The sequence below is a fragment of the Scylla paramamosain genome, chromosome 33 (assembly GCF_035594125.1).
Source record: "Scylla paramamosain isolate STU-SP2022 chromosome 33, ASM3559412v1, whole genome shotgun sequence".
NCBI classification, from domain to species: Eukaryota; Metazoa; Arthropoda; class Malacostraca; order Decapoda; family Portunidae; genus Scylla; species Scylla paramamosain.
Window position 1 is genome coordinate 6,557,368 of NC_087183.1, and position 11,999 is coordinate 6,569,366.

At 41.0% G+C, this 11,999-nt stretch overlaps 1 long non-coding RNA gene across 1 annotated transcript in view; it reads left to right on the forward strand.

Annotated features, from left to right (window-relative positions):
• Positions 1 to 4,940, forward strand: part of LOC135089562 (uncharacterized) — a 126,444-nt gene extending 121,504 nt beyond the window's left edge. Inside the window, exon 3 of the long non-coding RNA XR_010261540.1 lies at positions 3,799 to 4,940. This is a non-coding gene — a long non-coding RNA (uncharacterized LOC135089562). The remainder of the gene's footprint in view (positions 1 to 3,798) is intronic.
• Positions 4,941 to 11,999: the final 7,059 nt, after the last annotated feature.

Here is an 11,999-nt window from a genome sequence, read left to right on the forward strand (position 1 = left end):
GGGATGAGAGAAGAACTTGAACGGAAGGGAAAACAGAAAGAAGAAGAGGAGAAAGAGGAAAGAGAGAGAGAGAGAGAGAGAGAGAGAGAGACAAGAAGAAAAGAATAATAAGAAACGAGAATGATGAAGAAGAAGAGGGAGGGAAAGGAAAAGAGGAAAGGAGAAGTGCAGGAAGGAATGAAGAGGAAAATAAAGGAGGCAGAGAAAGGAAAGAAGAAACAAGGGAAAGAAAGAAGAGGGAAAAAATATATATATATATATATATATATATATATATATATATATATATATATATATATATATATATATATATATATATATATATAAGACGATAAAGAGGAGGAAAAGATGTAGACAAAGTGGATGAGGTGATGGAAAATGAGAGATGGAAGAGAACAAATTAGAGATAAAAAGAGAAAAGAAAAGAAAAAAATAAAGTAAAATAAGGATGGAAAAGAATCAAAGGGGAAATAAAGGAAAAAAATGAGGAAAAATGAAATGAAAGGCAAGAAATGGAAAGGGAAAGGGAAGGAGTCGGTAAAGGAAAGACAGGGAAGAAAAAAATAGATTATAGAAGGAAATACAAAAAGGAATACAAAGGAAGACCAAAAAGATACAAAGAAAGAGAGCGAGAATGAAAGGAAAGGGAGAAGAGAAGACAAGGAAGGGAGGGTAAAGGAATGGGTGAGAGAGAGAGAGAGAGAGAGAGAGAGAGAGAGAGAGAGAGAGAGAGAGAGAGAGAGAGAGAGAGGTTGATGTCTTGTTTCCTTCTTTTGTCATTTCTATATTTACTTTTCCTCAAATACTTCTCAAATTTCCCACTTCATCTCTCTCTCTCTCTCTCTCTCTCTCTCTCTCTCTCTCTCTCTCTCTCTCTCTCTCTCTCTCTCTCTCTCTCTCTCTCTCTCTCGCTCTCTCTCTCCCCCTTCCATCTTCTCTCTTTCCTCCTAATTATCACCCTCTTTTTCCTCCCTCTTTCAACATTCACCCTCACCTCTTTCCCCCTGAACTAATCCCGTCCCTCCCCTCTCCCCTCTCCTCTCCCCTTCTTCCCTCTTAAGTTAACACCCCCTCCTCTCTCTCTTACTCTCTCCCCCTTCTCTATCTCTCTCTCTCTTTCTCTCTCCCCTCCCATCTCCCTCCCAATTCGTAATCCCATGGAAATCAATGTTAAATCGATTCATTCTCTCTCTCTCTCTCTCTCTCTCTCTCTCTCTCTCTCTCTCTCTCTCTCTCTCTCTCTCTCTCTCTCTCTCTCGCTCTCGTTCTCCGTTTTGTCTTCATTCATTAGTCATTTTTCTTCTTCTTCGTCTCTTCTTGTGTGTTTTTTTCTTAGGTTTAATAAGGTAATTTTTCTCAAGTCAACTTTTTATTTTACAACTAAATTGGCGCGTATTTTTGGTCTTCTAATTGTCCCTCTTGTGTATTTTTGTGAGGGATGGTAACACACACACACACACACACACACACACACACACACACACACACACACACACACACACACACACACACACACACACGCAGATAGGATGGATAACTTAGTGACTGAGTAAATTTTGTCACTGCAGTAAATTCTCTCTCTCTCTCTCTCTCTCTCTCTCTCTCTCTCTCTCTCTCTCTCTCTCTCTCTCTCTCTCTCTCTCTCTCTCTCTCTCTCTCTCTCTAACCTGCGTCCTCGTGTGCCTCTTTCTATTCTTACCTTGTTTCCTCTCCCCCTCCTCCTCCTCCTCCTCCTCCTCCTCCTCCTCCTCCTCCTCCTCCTCCTCCTCCTCCTCCTTACCTAACTATTATCACCACAACTTCTCCTCCTCCTCCTCGTCCTCCTCCTCTTCCTCCTCCTCCTCCTCCTCCTTCTGCAGGCGGCGCATTCCACACCTTCCCTCGCCACCCAGCATTCCTTGGTATTCCAGACAAATGATATGCAAATTCCCACTACTGAGGGTAGGAATGAGGGGGTGAGGGTAGGAATGGGGGGGTGAGGGAAGGAAGGGGGTTGTCATTGTAGACTGTTCTCAATTAAATAACATGGAAAGCTCCTCCCTCCTCTCTCTCTCTCTCTCTCTCTCTCTCTCTCTCTCTCTCTCTCTCTCTCTCTCTCTCTCTCTCTCTCTCTCTCTCTCTCTCTCTCTCTCTCTCTTGTTCTTGTTCTTCATCACCATAATGTTTTTTCTTCTTCTTCTTCTTCTTCTTCTTCTTCTTCTTCTTCTTCTTCTTCTTCTTCTTCTTCTTCTTCTTCTTCTTCTTCTTCTTCTTCTTCTTCTTCTTCTTCCACATTCTCATCCTCTTTCTCCTTTAGTCCTTGTTGTTGTTTTGATTATTGTTCTTGTTTCCATTTTTCTCTTGTTGTTCTTCTCTATTGTTATTGTTTCTTGTTCTTATTTCTTCTCTTTTCTATTTCTCTCTCCTTATTTTCATGTTTATCTTTATTTTCATGTGTTTTTGTGTCGTTTGTATTTTCCTTTTCTTCCTCCCCTCCTTTCTTCCTTATTTCTCTCTCTCTCTCTCTCTCTCTCTCTCTCTCTCTCTCTCTCTCTCTCTCTCTCTCTCTCTCTCTCTCTCTCTCTCTCTCTCTCTCTCTCTCTCTCTCTCTCTCTCCCATTTTCCCCTTCACTCGTGTCTTTGTCATTGCGTCCTCCTCCTCCTCCTCCTCCTCCTCCTCCTCCTCCTCCTCCTCCTCCTCCTCCTCCTCCTCCTCCTCCTCCTTTATCCTCGTCCTTCATCCAACCCTCCCCACCCCTAATCCTAATGTCTTCCCCTTCCCTCCCCTCTTCCTCTGTCCCCCTTTCTCCTCCCTCCCCTTTATCTCTCGCTTTTCTCTCTCCATCTCCTTATTCTTTCCTCCCCTTCCTTAAGTCCTAAGAGATTTGTCCTTCATTATTATTTTTTCTCTCCCTCCTCATTCATTCTTTGTTCTTGTGTCCCTTGTATAAGTATTATGCATTATTTTTTTTTGTCTTTATTCTTCTTTTGTCTCTTTTATTTATTTTTTTTTCGTCCGTAATTTCCTTGATAATGAAAGTTAAGTTGTGTGTTTTGTGTCGTGTTTCCCTTTTTTTGTTTTTGTTTTGTTTGTTTGTTTGTTTGTTTGTTTGTTTTTTGTTTGTTTTAGTTTGGTGTCTTATTTTTGTAGTTTAAGTGTGTCTGTTTTATTTATTTATTCATTTACTTTTTTTTTTTTAACGGAGAGCTACAGTTGGTCTCTCTCTCTCTCTCTCTCTCTCTCTCTCTCTCTCTCTCTCTCTCTCTCTCTCTCTCTCTCTCTCTCTCTCTCTCTCTCTCTCTCTCAGAATTACAAAAAAGTAGTAATTTTTTTCTCTGTAAGTGATGTGTGTGTGTGTGTGTGTGTGTGTGTGTGTGTGTGTGTGTGTGTGTGTGTGTGTGTGTGTGTGTGTGTGTGTGTGTGTGTGTGTGACGGTATATACTAACTACAACTCTAATTCCAGCTAACCATTACAGCCTTACACCACCACTGGCACACCCTGCATCTCTCTTTCTCTTGCACTCTGGCATCACTGCAGCATCCTCTCACCCCACCTGCCTTCCTCACTAACCCTTCACTTCCCGGTGGCTTCTCGAAACATATTTAGTCTATCCCAGTTCACGAAACTAAATGCTTGTAGAGAATTTCATTAAACACAACACAGCTCATTGATTAAGGCAGTGACACTCAGTAAAAGCATGTAATCCCAGCCTGAATAAAAGCACAAGACAGCTTTTATATGACAACTTTATATGTTAACTTTATAAGACAACTTTATATGTTAACTTGTATTTCCTGACAGTATTTCTCTCTTCCAGGTAAGCAGCTCACCTTCAGTCACGCTTCCCAGGTAAAGGCAAGGTGAGGATAGTATATTATAGATAGTAAGGAAGATAGATGTGTTAGAATTATTGTAGTAGAAGTGAAAGTAAGGGAGAGAGAAGATAACAGGTGATAAACGAGGAAGAAGAGATATATTAGAATTAGTGCTGGAGGAATGAAGGTGTAGGATGTGTGTGTGTGTGTGTGTGTGTGTGTGTGTGTGTGGTGATTGGCGGCGTGAAGTGACGTGGCGAGGACCTGATTGCCTCTTTATTGCCCCTCATTGACATTAGTGTGCCGCCGCTGCTGCCGCCACCGCCGCCATCACTGCCGCCGCCACCACCACCACCATCGCCACCACCACCACCATCGCCGCCACCACCGCAAGGACAATAACATCAACAACAGCAGCATCCCTCACTGTCATCACCACCATCACTGCTACTAACAAATAACAACAACAACAACGACAAAGACACGACCACAACCACCAAGACGAAGTCGAAGAACAAACAACAACAACAGCATAAACAACAACAACAACAACAACAACATGACCACAACCACCACCACTACCACAAAGAAGAAGAACAACAACAACAATACTCCTACTTGCCACCACTTCTATGACCACCACCACCACCACCACCACCACCACTACCACCACCACCACCACCACTACCACCATTAATAGCTCTTGTCACCACCATTAGCTCTCATCACCATTACACGCAACTCACCAACTGAACAATTACCTTAAGTTTTACAACCACCACCACCACTACCACCACCACCACCACAACAACAACAACAACAACATGGACAGGAGCCAACTCTTGTTTTTTTATTTTTCTTTTCCCTACACCAAAAATATTCCTCTTAAATGAAGAAAAAGAAGGAGGAGGAGGAGGAGGAGGAAGAAGAAGAAGAAGAAGAAGAAGAAGAAGAAGAAGAAGAAGAAGAAGAAGAAGAAGAAGAAGAAGAAGAAGAAGAAGAAGAAGAAGAAGAAGAAGAAAGAATAAAAAAAGGAAGAAAAGGAAAAGAAAAAAAGAAAACGAGGAACTTGCTGACAATATGTGGGGAGAGAGAGAGAGAGAGAGAGAGAGAGAGAGAGAGAGAGAGAGAGAGAGAGAGAGAGAGAGAGAGAGAGAATCTTCATAGTAAAGATAGGGAGAATAACTTATGACCTCGTTTTGTGGGTCAATATTATGCGCTCTCTCTCTCTCTCTCTCTCTCTCTCTCTCTCTCTCTCTCTCTCTCTCTCTCTCTCTCTCTCTCTCTCTCTCTCTCTCTCTCTCTCTCTCTCTCTCTCTCTCTCTCTCTCTCTCTCTCTCTCTCTCTCTCTCTCTCTCTCTCTCTCTCTCTCTCTCTCTCTCTCTCTCTCTCTCTCTCTTTCTTTTGACGTTTTATAGATTTCATTGATTTTTCATTGAATTTATCCTCCTCCTCCTCCTCCTCCTTCTCCTCCTCCTCCTCCTCCTCCTCCTCCTCCTCCTCCTCCTCCTCCTCCTCCTCCTCCTCCTCCTCCTCCTCCTCCTCCTCCTCCGTTACCCTTATTCTCCTCATCTTCCTTTTTTTATCCTCTCTATTTAAGTTTTAAAATTGCTAATTACTGATACTTTTACGCTCAGGAAAGATGAGAGAGAGAGAGAGAGAGAGAGAGAGAGAGAGAGAGAGAGAGAGAGAGAGAGAGAGAGAGAGAGAGAGAATAGCAATGGTAATTAATGTTTTATGCTTGACTTGCATATTTTTTTTATACTAAGTTGAAGTTATACGTGGAAAGATAAGAGAAGGAAGAGGAGGAGGAGGAGGAGGAGGAAGATGAAGAAAAACAAGAACAACAAGAACAAAAAGGAAAAGGAAGAAAAAATAGAAAAGGAAGAAGAGGAGGAAGAGGAGGAGGAACACAAAGGAAGACCAAATGACCACATACCTTTAATAGAAGGAAAAAAAGAACAAGAAGAACAAGAACAAGACGAAGAAGAAAAAGAAGAAAAAGAAGACGAAATAGAAAGAAGAAGGAAAAAGAAAAAAAGAAGAAAGGAGAACCAGGTAAAGAAAAAAATATTTAAAGAAACATGAATAAGGTAAAATATTTGGCCTTGACACGGCTCACTAATTACAGATAACAGGAAGGCTTCTCTATCTTAATGAAGGGAAGAAAGGAAATTACATTATTAGTGGTTGTAAAGAAGAGGTGAAGAAGACTCCCCATAAGCATGGCGCTGGATTCTGAAACACTCGTAGAGAAACACAAAGTAATAGAGCACAGAAGGTAACAGGTGAAGGAAAGTAATCAGACACAGACGTAGATTAACACAAAGGAAGGGAAAAAAAGAAACACAGGAAGGAAATATACAGGGTAACACAAACACAGTGGAAGAAATGAATAGTAACACAAACATGACGTGAACAAGCACAGAAGTACGTAGCAACACAAATGAAGACAAAAGTGAGGCAGATTAAAAGAAAGAAAAGAAACACGAAATAAAATCAAAGAAACAAAAATAAAAAGTAACCAAAAAAAATCGCAAATGAACACGAAAATAAAGCAAAAAAAGAAAACAAAGGCAAAACAAAAGGAACACAAAAAAAAATAACTTAAAAGAAACACACAAAATAACACCTAACAAATAACATCAATAACAAAGAATAACACTCAAAATAACGCGAGAGCACAAAATTAACACCTAGCAACAAAAGGGAACACAAAGGAAGAGCCAACACGAGCTAAACTATTGATTCACCTGCCAATATTTTCTTTATAACATTAATTTTTACCTTTCCCCACCTTTTTTTTTTTTTTAATAAACTACCTGCCAGTCCCCTCATCCCTCACTACCTCATACAACCCCTCACATTTTTTCCCCCCTCCTCTCTCTACTCTCCCCTCTCTATTTCCCCTCTGCCTCCCCTCTCCCATCCCCTCTCTATCTCCCCTCTCCCTCCCCTCCCCTCCTTCCCCTTAATTCCCTGGACAGAAGCGACGACCACACACAGGAAATTATTCTCTCCCCTCAGAGACTTCGTACACTCCCCACTCCCCTCTCCCCTCCCTCCTCTCTCTCTCTCTCTCCCATCCCCTCACTTCCCTTCACTTCCCTTCACTCCCCTTGACTCATCTCTGAAATCCTACATACACTCCCATGTCTCCTCTCATCCTCATCCTCCCCTCATCCATTTCTTCATTTCCCTTTTCTTCTACTTTCCATTTTTTTCCTATGTTTTCTTACTGTTCCCCCTTTCCTTCCCCATTTTCTCCCTTCTTAACTGTCATAAACACCTTCATCCCTCCCCCTCATCCTTCCCTCTCAAATCTTTCCTCCCTCTCTCCTCCCATTTTATCTCCCTCTTCCCCTTACTTCCCTTCCCGTTTTCCACCTCCCCTATAGTCTCCCCTCATGTACTTTCATCATTTTACCTCCCCTTCTCTTTCCCCTCATCATCTTTTTAACCCCTTATCTCCCCTCACCTCCCCTCACTTCCTTTCCCTTATTTCCCCTCATCCTGAATCGTCCCTGAAATGTCATATGCACTTGTCTCCCTCACCTCTTTCTCCCTCTCCCCTCCTCTCCCCTCACCTGTCGCTGTCTCTCACTCATCACCCAAGCTTCCCCTCAGAGACACTATTATTTTCACTCCATCAGTTCCTCCCCTCACCCCTCTCACTGCTGGGCTCTCTCTCTCTCTCTCTCTCTCTCTCTCTCTCTCTCTCTCTCTCTCTCTCTCTCTCTCTCTCTCTCTCTCTCTCTCTCTCTCTCTCTCTCTCTCTCTCTCTCTCTCTCTCTCTCTCTCTCTCTCTCTCTCATCTTCTATTTTCACTTCTTTGTTTCTTGGTTATTCTCTTCTTCCTTTCTTGCTCTCGTGTTCTCTCTCTTCTTCCTTCCTCCTTTCCTTTTCATGTCCTCGCTGTTTTCTTTTCCTCCTCCCATTCTCACTTTTCTGTTCTTCCTTTATTTATATTTTCCTGTTTTCTTCTTCCGTACTTTCACTTCTTCCTTCTTCCTCATTTTTTTTCTTTTCTTCATCATCTCACTTTTTTCTTTCTCCTTTATTTATATACTATTTTTCCCGCTTTCTTCGTTTCCTCATACTTGTACTTCTTCCCCATTTTCTCTTTTCCTCCTCCTCCTCTTCTCATTTTTCTGTTTCTCCTTTCCTTATACATACTCACTCATTTTCCTTTCCTTTCCTTCCCATTTTCTCTTTTCCTCCTCATCTCTGTTTTTTGTTCCTCCTTTGTGTACTCTTCTTCCTTCTTCCTTTCCTGGTTTCCTGTCTACTCTCTCACCTCTCCCTCCTCTCCTCTCTTGCTCCCATAATGTGCAGGAATTAACGATAATCCTGCTTTTTCATAACCTATTTAAAGATCTCTATCAGTTTTATTTCCATTAAGATTTACCCTCAAGATTATTCCAGATTATTTTTTTTTTCACCTTCCTTACGAGAAAATTTTCGGATTTTAAGTGATTTTAATTTTGTTTCTAATTATTTAGAGGAAATGAGGGAGGAATGCTACGTGTTGTTGTTGTTGTTGTTGTTGTTGTTGTTGTTGTTGTTGTTGTTGCTTTCTTCTTCTTCTTCTTCTTCCTCTTCTTCCTCTTCTTCTTCTTCTTCTTCTTCTTCTTCTTCTTCTTCTTCTTCTTCTTCTTCTTCTTCTTCTTCTTCTTCTTCTTCTTCTTCTTCTTCTTCTTCTTCTTCTTCTTATTATTATTATTATTATTATTATTATTATTATTATTATTATTTTTATTATTATTGTTCTTTTTCTTCTTCATGTCCTCCTCCTCCTCCTCCTCCTCCTCCTCCTCCTCCTCCTCCTCCTCCTCCTCCTCCTCCTCCTCCTCCTCCTCCTCCTCCTCCTCCCAAAACACCACCACCGCATTACAATTTATACCCCCCCCAAAAAAAATCCCATAATTAAAAAAAAAAAGAGAAAAAAAAGAGAAAAAAAAAAGGGGTTAGGTACCATTCTGCAGTTAAGAGACTCCAGGTGTGTTTCCTCCTAATTACCTGGCTTACCTGGGCGCCGTAATTACCTAAAACCCGGAGATTATAAAAAAAGGCCAGTAAGGTTCAATTTCTCGCTTAATATTTGCATTCGCGTCTCACATTCGATCTTGGCCTTGTATTATTTTATTGACACTTTTATTACCGCAGGATTTGGGTCGGGGGGTTTAAATGCTCCGGCCAAACATTTAAGGTTTTCCGAAATGGTTCGCTGGAGGGAGGTTAAGAGAGCCAGAGGAGGAGGAGGAGGTGGAAGTAGTGGTGGTGCTGGACGTGAAGGTGGAGGTGGAGGAGGAGGGAAGGAAGGGAGGTAAAGGCGAAAGGGAAGGAGAGGTAAAGAGAGGGAAGAATGTAAAGGTGATGTGAGAGAGAGAGAGAGAGAGAGAGAGAGAGAGAGAGAGAGAGAGAGAGAGAGAGAGAGAGAGAGAGAAATGGGTTAAGAAGATGAGGAAGAAAGGAAAGAAGAAAAGGGAGAAATACGGAAAAAAATAATAGGTAGAAAAAATAAGGAGAAAGAAGACTCGTGTTAAGAAAATGAAGAAGTAAGGAGAGAAAGGAAAAGTAAGAGAGAAAAAGGAAGAAAAATGAAAAAAAGAAAGAAACGAAAATGCTCAGGAAAGGAGGAAATGAGAGGGAGAAAGAAACTGGTAAGGAGGAAGAAGAATGGAAGAGAGAGAGAGAGAGAGAGAGAGAGAGAGAGAGAGAGAGAGAGAGAGAGAGAGAGAGAGAGAGAGAGAGAGAGGATACTACCTTTCGTAATGGTCGTTTCGTGTGTGTGTGTGTGTGTGTGTGTGTGTGTGTGTGTGTGTGTGTGTGGGTGTGGGTGTACTCCACGAACACATCCCCCTTAACACAGCACATAGGTCTCTCTCTCTCTCTCTCTTTCTCTCTCTCTCTCTCTCTCTCTCTCTCTCTCTCTCTCTCTCTCTCTCTCTCTCTCTCTCTCTCTCTCTCTCCCCTTTAATCCCTTTCGTTCATTACCTTCACATTTCTCAACAACTTAACCAACATCCCTCCCTCTTCCCTCCTCTCCCTTCCTCCCTCTCTCATTTATTCTCCTTTATCTCCTCCTCTCTTCCTCCCCTCTCACCATTTCCACCAAACTTCTCTCATTCCATCTTCTGCATTTTTTTCCCCTTTCCTTACCCTCACTTCCTCTCCCTCTCTCTCTCTCTCCCTCTCCCTCTCCCTCTCCCTCTCCCTCTTCCTCTCCCTCTCCCTCTCACTGCTCCTCCACTGTGCATTATTTCACACAAAGGCGCCACAGTAATTCGTTAGCGTCCGGTTAACTGAGTAATTAGCCGGATAAACGAGGGAGAAGAGGCCTCACTTATCCGTAATTCAGGCTAATAATATGAACGTAACGGAAACCTCATTGTGTGTGTGTGTGTGTGTGTGTGTGTGTGTGTGTGTGTGTGTGTAATGTAATTTTCTGTACTTTTCTTCCTCTTTTCCCTCTTTTTTGCTTCTTTTCCTCCATCCTTATTTTTTCCTTCCTTTCTTCTTTCCTTTTTCCCCCTTCTTCGTTAATTCGTTCATTGTTCGTTCCTTCCTTTCTTCATCCCTTCTTTCTTTCCTTCCTTCATCCCTTCCTTCTTTCCTTCTCTTCTGTCTCTCTCCCTTCATTCATTCATTCCTTCTTCGCCTCCTTCCTTCCTTCCTTCCTTCCTTTCTTCCTTCCTTTCTTCTTTCCTTCATTTCCTTTATTCATTCACTATTTTCCCTCATTCATTGTTTTCTCTTCTTCATTCCTTCAGTGTTTCTCTTTTCTCTTCTCTCCTTCCTTCCTCTCATCCTTCCTCTCCTTCCCTCCACCCCTCCACCTCTCCGCATCCTTCCACACACACTTACCTCCACCATACTTTCTTTAAATGTTCTCCTTTTTCACACTACTCTCACACTCTGTTCCTCCTCCTCCTCCTCCTCCTCCTCCTCCTCCTCCTCCTCCTACTTACACTGGCCATCAGAAAGTCATAAGAACACCTCGCCCTATTTTTTTATGTTGTTTTGAGAAATTAAAAAGCACTTGGGGATCCGGAACCCGTTTTCTTTGAAGGGGAACCTGCGTTATATTTGGCCCTGCGATTTTCTGCGGATTTCTTTTATTATCTGTGTGATTTTGTTGATGGTGGTGTAGTGGTGATGTTTTTTTGTGTGTTCGTGCGTGTGTGTGTGTGTTTTTTTTTTCTAAGTATTTATTATTAGTATTATCGGATTTTTTTTTTTTTTTGCCTTCGTGCATTGTGTAAAGTTGTCGTACGTACGTTGAGCGATGTAATGGTGCCTTGTTATATAATTTATCCTCTTGCTTTAGTATTTGTTGTTTATTTATTTATGTATTTATTTATTTTTGTGGTGTATCCTGTATGTTCTTGTGTAATCAGTTTTGTTGCTGTTTATTGTATTTATTGACTAATTTTTATTTTGTTTTTTTGTTTTGATTTGTTATCCATTATTTCGTTCATTCTTCCTGAGTTTCTTTTATTCTTTCTTTCTTGTTTACCTTCTTTGTCATTTTTTCATCTTTTTACATATTCTATTTTCCTCTTTTTTTACCTTCCTTCATTCCTTTATTGTTTTTTTCCTTTATTCTTTCCTTCCTTCCTCCCTTTCATTTCATATCATTCATTCATTACTCATTCAGTCATTGAGTCCCTCGTGATACATTCGTCTCTCACCAGTTTTGCCATCATACATTATGCATTCATTAATCAGCACGTTGAGCTATTTACCTACTTACTTATTTACTTTGTTTAATACTTGTTTACTTTACCTATTACTTATTTATGTGCGCGTTGCCCTCAAGAACGTAAATCTAAACTAACCTAACCTAACTTAACCTAACCTAACCTAACTTAACCTATCCAAACTTAACCTAACCTAACCTAACTTAACCTAACCTAACTTAACCTATCCAAACTTAACCTAACCTAACCTAACATAACCTAACTTAACCTAACCTAACTTAACCTAACATAACCTAACCTGAGTTTATCTGACGTAAACTAATCTAACCTAACCAAACTTAACCTATCCTAACTTAACTTAACCTAGCATAATATAATCTAACTTAATCTAATCTAATCTAACCTAACTTAACCTAACCTAACCTAACCTAACCTAACCTAAACTTAACCTAAACTTAACCTAACCTAACCTAACATAAAATAACCTAATCTAACCTTAC